The sequence below is a fragment of the Zalophus californianus genome, chromosome 3 (genome assembly GCF_009762305.2).
Source record: "Zalophus californianus isolate mZalCal1 chromosome 3, mZalCal1.pri.v2, whole genome shotgun sequence".
In the NCBI taxonomy this organism is placed as follows: Eukaryota; Metazoa; Chordata; class Mammalia; order Carnivora; family Otariidae; genus Zalophus; species Zalophus californianus.
In genome coordinates, this window is record NC_045597.1 from 44,785,001 (window position 1) to 44,792,102 (window position 7,102).

Genomic DNA, 7,102 nt, shown 5'->3' on the forward strand with positions numbered 1-7,102 from the left:
ACCCAGAGCTGCTCTGATCGACGTTACACGATTGGAGCCTGGACCTCCCCGCCCACACTGTAGTCCTTCCATTCCCGTCGCAGTTCAGAAGGTGCCAGGATTCCAGGAAAGACGCTTGGAAAACCACTAGCCTATTGGAAGTTGGTGTAGTGAAAGAAATCATCTCTGATGTAAGAACCGTTCCTTTCTTTAAACCTATAATTCTAGAGCGGGGAGGCACAGAGGCGTGGCATCAGTCGAGCCCAGTTCTGGGCCACGGTCACACACAGCGCCCCGCCTGCAGGAGGAGCCGCAGCCACAGCGGCGGGCGGGCGCCAGAAAGATAGACCGAGTCCCCGACAGCCGCTCCGTGAACGGCCCACCCCACTTCCATGAGTCCTTCCGAGCCCCGGGTGGAAAAGCCCGGGAGGGCTACTGAGCTACCCGTGGAGGAGGAGCGAGTCCAAGCCTGAGCCCGGGGCGCCACCACCGCAGGCGCGCAGCAGGGGTCGCCTTCCTGGCCCGCTCACCGGCGGCTGTCCAAGGTCCCGGGATGCAGAATGACAGAGCCGACTGAGAAGCACTAATCACAACATTAGAACACATTGGGAAAGGCTCGTTTGGGAAGTTTTCAAAGGAATTGATAACTGTGCCCGGCAAGGGGTTGCTATTAAAATCGTAGACCTTGAGGAAGCCCAAGATGAAACTGAAGACATTCAGCAAGAAATAATTGTTCTGAGTCAGTGTGACAGCTCATATGTAACAAAATACTATGGATCATATTTAAAGTGTTCAAAATTATGGATAGTAATGGAATACCTGGGTGGTGGTGGTTCAGCAATGGGTCTTCTTCGAGCTGGTCCATTTGAGGAGTTCCAGATCACTACCATGCTAAAGGAAATGTTGAAAGGTCTGGATTATCTGCAGTCAAAAAAAGAAAATTCACCGAGAAATGAAGACTGCCACCGTCTTGCTGTCAGAACAAGGAGATGTTAAACTTGCTGACTTTGGAGTTACAGCTGAGAGATACACAAATTAAAAGGACTACCTTGGCGGGAACACCATTTTGTTTTTTGTTTTTTTTTAAAGATTTTATTTATTGGGCGCCTGGGTGGCTCAGTTGGTTAAGCGACTGCCTTCGGCTCAGGTCATGATCCCGGAGTCCCGGGATCGAGTCCCACGTCGGGCTCCCTGCTCGGCAGGGAGTCTGCTTCTCCCTCTGGCTCTACCCCCTCTTGGGCTCTCTCTCTCTCTCTCTCTCAAATAAATAAATAAAATCTTATTTATTTATTTGAGAGAGAGAGACAGAGAGGAAACACGAGCAGGGGGAGTGGGAGAGCAGGGGGAGTGGGAGAGGGAGAAGCAGGCTTCCAGCCGAGCAGGGAGCCCGATGCGGGGCTCGATCCCAGGACCCTGGGATCATGACCAGAGCCGAAGGCAGACGCCTAATGACTGAGCCACCCAGGCGCCCCAGGAACACCATTTTGGATGGCTCCTGAAGTTATTCAACAGGGGGCTCATGACTCAAAAGCTGACATTTGGTCATTGGGAATTACTGCTATTGAACTAGCCAAGGGAGGGCCACCTAACCCTGAAATGCATCCCATGAGAGTTCTGTATCTTATTCCAAAAAACAATCCTCCAACTTTTGTTGGAGACTTTACTAAGTCCTTTAAGGAGTTTACTGATGCTTGCCTGAACAAAGATCCATCATTTCCTCCTACAGCTAAAGTATTTCTGAAACACAAATTCATTGTAAAAAATTCAAAGGAGACTTCTTTTGTTCAAAGATTTTTATTTACTTATTTTAGAGAAAGAGACAGAGACAGTGACAGAGGTAGTAAGAGAGAACACAAGCAGGGTGGAGAGGGAGAAGCAGGCTCCCTGCTGAGCAGGGAGCCCAACTTGGGGCTCGATCCCAGGACCTTGAGATCATGACCTGAGCTGAAGGCAGACACTTAACGACTGAGCCATCCAGGTGCCCCTCAAAGAAGACTTCTTATTTGACTGAACTGTTAGCTCAATTTAAGAGATGAAAGGCAGAAGGGGACAGTGATGATGAAATTGATTCTGAGGGCTGATTCCGAATCCACCAACAGAGAAAATAATACTCATCTTGAATGGAGCTTTACCACCATGTGAAAGAAAGCCCAATCCAAAGAAACCACAGAATGGGGCAAAGCAAGATCTTGTGCAAATGCTGAGTTGTTTGTCTATGATAATGACACCTGCGTTTGCTCAACTTAAAGAGCAGGGTGAGGATAACACTAGCAGGAATCAGGAAATTGAAGAACTTGAGAAAAGTGTTGCTGTGGCAGAAGCCACCTGTCCTGGCATCACAGATAAAATAGTGAAGAAATTAACTGAAAAATTTTGGAAAGTGTTCAGCAGATGAATCCCCCAAAGGAACTGATTATTGGCTTTTATTGCATACCGAACCACAGAAACCCACCAAAGTTACTTCAGGCTTAACAATGCTTAACTCATGAGCTCTATGTGCCTTTTGGATCTTTGCAGCATTGAAGATTTGGAAGAAGCTATTCAACTATTTGTGATGGTGTTTATCACTTTATTTTTAATTGCTTCTCGGCCTTTTGGCTAAGATCAAGAGTAGTATCACTTTATATTTTAAAGAGACTATTTTATGAAGTAAGTTTTTATACTATATATAGTTTCACCTGTATTCTACTAAATGTTGAGATCCAGTTTTGCTTTTAGGTATCATTATTACTTAAGTTACTGGGATGAATACCTTTCATGTTGTGATCTTTAGTTCAATGAACACTCATGAAACGTACAGGTCTTTCAAAGTCATCCTAAATATTCAACTTTTGTAAATCATCAAGCTGCAAAACAGTTTTGTTTTAACACACAACATATTCTAAAAATGATTATTGGGAGACGGTGGAAACAAGTCATACGTTCTTAAAACAGAGGCTTTTCATAAGCTCTTGGAAATGAAACCTGGAAAAGTATTAACTACCAAGTTGGGATGATCTCCCAAGCAGCTCAGTGATGATCACATTTGAGAGCCATGCCGTTTGAAATATATATAGGCAACAGAGGTATCTCTTGGTGTACAGTATTTACCTTCTCTGTTAGAAGAGGCAATTAACCCTATTTGACATGGTTGGAAATGTAAAGCAATACTAATTAGCCATGGATGGGATTTTGAAAATACTAGGTGAATTAGTCAGGCTTCATTTTTAAAATCTTCAACTCATATTGCATATTATATGCTTGGATTTGGGGAGCTTAAAAAAAAGCTGATAATCATGTAATTAAATACCTGATCGACAGGTATGAATATAACTCACACCAGCATATTTTTGTCATGGGAGTAAAATTTCCTATAAACTATTTATACGTTTTTGTTCTTCATAATTATCCAGTATATAAACATCATGTATTCATTTTCAAAAGGATATTTAAATAAGCATTTTCTAGTTCATGTGCAAATAGCCATAGTACAGGCTGATCTCTGCCCCTACAAAGTTAAGTTAGACCATACAGTTAATTTTCAGTTATGGTACTGTTATGTGCGTAATACCTTTTCTCTTTTAAGCCCAGTATATATATTATGCCTGCCTAAGTCCCGAACTGGACCTATATTTTAGTAGTTGTAGAATTATTGATGTTAATTAGTTTTGATAGTTAACGTTTTATTATTTGGATCTGCACAGTTTTTTTTTTGCACAGAAGTCATTTTTAAAAAATCTGAACAATTGCCAAATATCAGAAGAAAGATGTTCTTCAACTAAAGAATACAGTTTTTTGTCAAAGGGCCATCACCTCCTCTTTTTCTGCAATAATACAGACACTTGAATAAGTTGTGGTTGTGTCCTCTGCCAAGAAATTTCTTCTCATTGGTGCCTCTACTGTAACAATTATTTTTAACATATTGTATTTTGAAGTAATGGTTCAGTTAAAATGTTCACTTGCTATGTAACTGAAACTCAACTACAGTTTATAATCTATAGAGATCTGGAAATAATTTTGCAACTCATATCATGGATTAAATGAATATTTTTATAAAAGTAAAAGCAACAAATTTATAAATTGATTATTTGAAACTTTATTTTTTATTTTTTTGGTTATTTGAAACTTTACAACACAGCTGCCTCATGGATAGGAATTGTATTGCTTATTCATTATTAAAGTTATTAGTCCTATAAACTGTTTCTAGGTGAAACACACTCCAGTATTTTGGGGGGTTTAAAAAGAAATATATAAATTAAAAAACACCTATAATAAAAAATGTATGATTTTAGATGTTAATTTCTAAACAAATAATTGGGAAGATGAACAGAGAAAAGAAAGTTATGATGGCTGTTTTTCAGTCATATCCTTCGTACTATTAACATCTCTATCTTCAGATAACATGGTGCTAGCTAGCTTAAGCAAAAGCAAGGTAGAGTCAGGCAGTCTCATACCCATACACAGAGGTACTCCTCATCTCAGATACTAAAGAGCTATAGAAACCCAGTCACTTCCTCTTTCTTATCTCCTGTTGCTGCTTCTCTCTTGCTGCAGATGGGTTTTTCTATTCGAAGTCCGTGGAAAGGAAATGGCCACTGTAACTCCTGATCTACATCTCTGTCCATGACATCAGCCGAATTCCAAATCTAAGTTTATTCTTAGAAAGTACTTTGCTTGGCCCAGCTTGAGTTGAGCACCTCTAATCCCATCAGGATAACCCAGCCGACAACTCTGCCGGGGGTAGCGCAAGTTTCAGAAAGAGAGCAAGGTGCTGGTTAAACTAATAATGGGTAGTCAGTACCCGCTTCCCGGAAGCCTGTGCCCCCTGACACAGCAGTGATGTGCTGGACCAGCTCATACCAGTAGGCTAGAGCCGATCCTACCCATCACTTCCCAACTCCATGTTCAGTGAGGTTATACGGGTAGCTTGAAATCAACCAAGGTTGGAGTATTTATACCACACAAACTGGCAAATGCTATAAATCAGAGATTACTTTTTTCAGAGTCCCTTTACCAGCACCACACTGTCACCTAAGACTCCATAATTTGTGATGTTGGAGACAGCCACATTAACATCTACTCACACACTGTGAAGCTCTGCAGAGTTCAGTCATCTAGAAGGCGCCTAGTAGATCCGTTCACTCAGGTATGTTTGTACGTTTAAGAAAAAAAATAAAGCAAGACACGTGCATCAGCGTTGGTCAAATGCAGCACATCTGATCCCACACAAAGCCTTCTTCTCTGCTGTACTTAATACAGGGGCAGACATAGGTAACAAGGATCCTGAAAACCAGCCACGTTCTTGGTAAAAATAGAAAAGTAGCAAATGGAGAACTCTAGTGCAGAAGACGAGAAGAAATGGTAGAATTTACAAGAACACTTATGGGAATACAGCAGGGGCTCAGTAAGTATTTCAGAAAGGATGAAGAGAAGAAAGGGAGTGGGAAAACAGTGGATATGGGGCAAGAGGGAGAAAGGGAGGATGGAAAGTGTAAAAGGAAATAATGAGCCATCAATCAAAGGAGACAATTCTCCACTGAGATTATAAGCAAAAGATATGTTAACTGATAAATACAAAAGCGTTCATTCAACAAGTTGTATCAAGTGATGAACCTGGGACAGGGCTGGGCATACAATAGTTAGGAGGACATGGTCCCTGTCTCAGGTACTGTGCGATTTAGTGGAAGAGGGACTCAAATAAATCGTCATCTCAATATTGGCGCATGCTATGATTAGTTAACCATAGGATGCTGAGGGAAACCATAGAAAAGCTTCTACCCCAAATGTGGGAGTCAGAAAAGACCTCCCAGAAAGGGCACATATAAACCGAAGCCCTGAAGAACACATAAAAGCTTCACAAGTGAATAGGATGAAGCAAAAGACATTTCAGATGGAGGAGAAATAAAATAAAACGCGTATGGTTGTGAATAGAAATAGGCAATCACGAGTCTGAAGGAAGTTCACAACTGGCTGAGTATAGTGTGCAAGAGAGTAAACTGGAGATACACACCACACCGGGTCATGGAGACCTTGCAGGCATACTTGGAACTGGGACTTTCAGGACAAAGGGGAGTTACTTAGGGGGTGTAAGGAAGAGAATGCTTTAGAAAAATCACTCAAATTGGTTCACTTCTCTTCTTATTGACATTACAACCTCCAGCTGGTCCCCCTGCCACCCCTCTGTCCCACCTCTAAACTATTCCACAGGGAAAGGAGGGAGACCAACTGTTACAACCGGTGGTAACATCAGTGCTGTTGAGAGAAAAGCATTGTGGTGGTAAAGAAAGGAGGTGGAGCAGTTCAAGAGCTCTTTGGGTGGTAAAGTCAGCAGGATTTGATGATTACCAGGCCTTGGGGGATGAAGGAGGCAGGCCTTAAAGAGTTTCCCAGATTCCTAACTTGGGCAGGTGGATGGATGGTGGTGCTACTGACTATAAGAAGGAAATAAAAGAAAAACAGGTTTAGCAGGGTATACCAGGAGTTTAATTTTGAAGTGCTGTGGGGCATCCTGACAGAGATGTACAGTGGGCAGTTAATTAGTAAAGCATGGGAGGGATTACCATGATTTACAATTTTTTACATATTAGGTTTTGAGAGGGTCAATAACATTGCTTTTCCCCATCCAAGCTAGCAATCAAATGAAACATGGCTATGAGCAAACAGAAGCAAAATATCACCTTTGAGTATAGATACATGCCATGCTTGTGTGAAAGGATTTCAACCTAAAATGGAAACAGGATATGAAATGAAAATCTCAAACAGGTGCCTTCAGAAAAATGGAACTTAAGAACCAAGAGACTGGGAGCACCTGGGTGGCTCAGTTGGTCAAGTGTCTGCCTTCAGCTCAGGTCATGATCCCAGGGTCCTGCCTCCAGCCCGCATTGAGCCACACATCAGGGCTCCCTGCTCAGTGGGGAGTCTGTTTCTCCCTCTCCGTCTGCCCCTCCCCCTCAGCTCATGTGTGTGTGTGTGTGTGTGTGTGTGCGCACGTGTGCCCTCTCTCTCTCAAATAAATAAATAAAATCCTTAAAAAAAAAATAAAGAACCAAGAGACTGATTGGCATTAAGTGCTTGATTTACAGAAGACCAAGACTTACCTCTTGATCTGTGAACATCTGCCAAGAATCTTTCTACATCCTCAAGC

General features: G+C 42.1%; 2 pseudogenes; both read left to right on the forward strand.

The window, feature by feature from the left end:
- The first annotated feature begins 555 nt into the window (after positions 1-555).
- LOC113920458 lies at positions 556-2,468 on the forward strand (annotated as a pseudogene).
- Positions 2,469-2,557: 89 nt separating this feature from the next.
- On the forward strand, positions 2,558-2,705 carry LOC113921235 (annotated as a pseudogene).
- Positions 2,706-7,102: the final 4,397 nt, after the last annotated feature.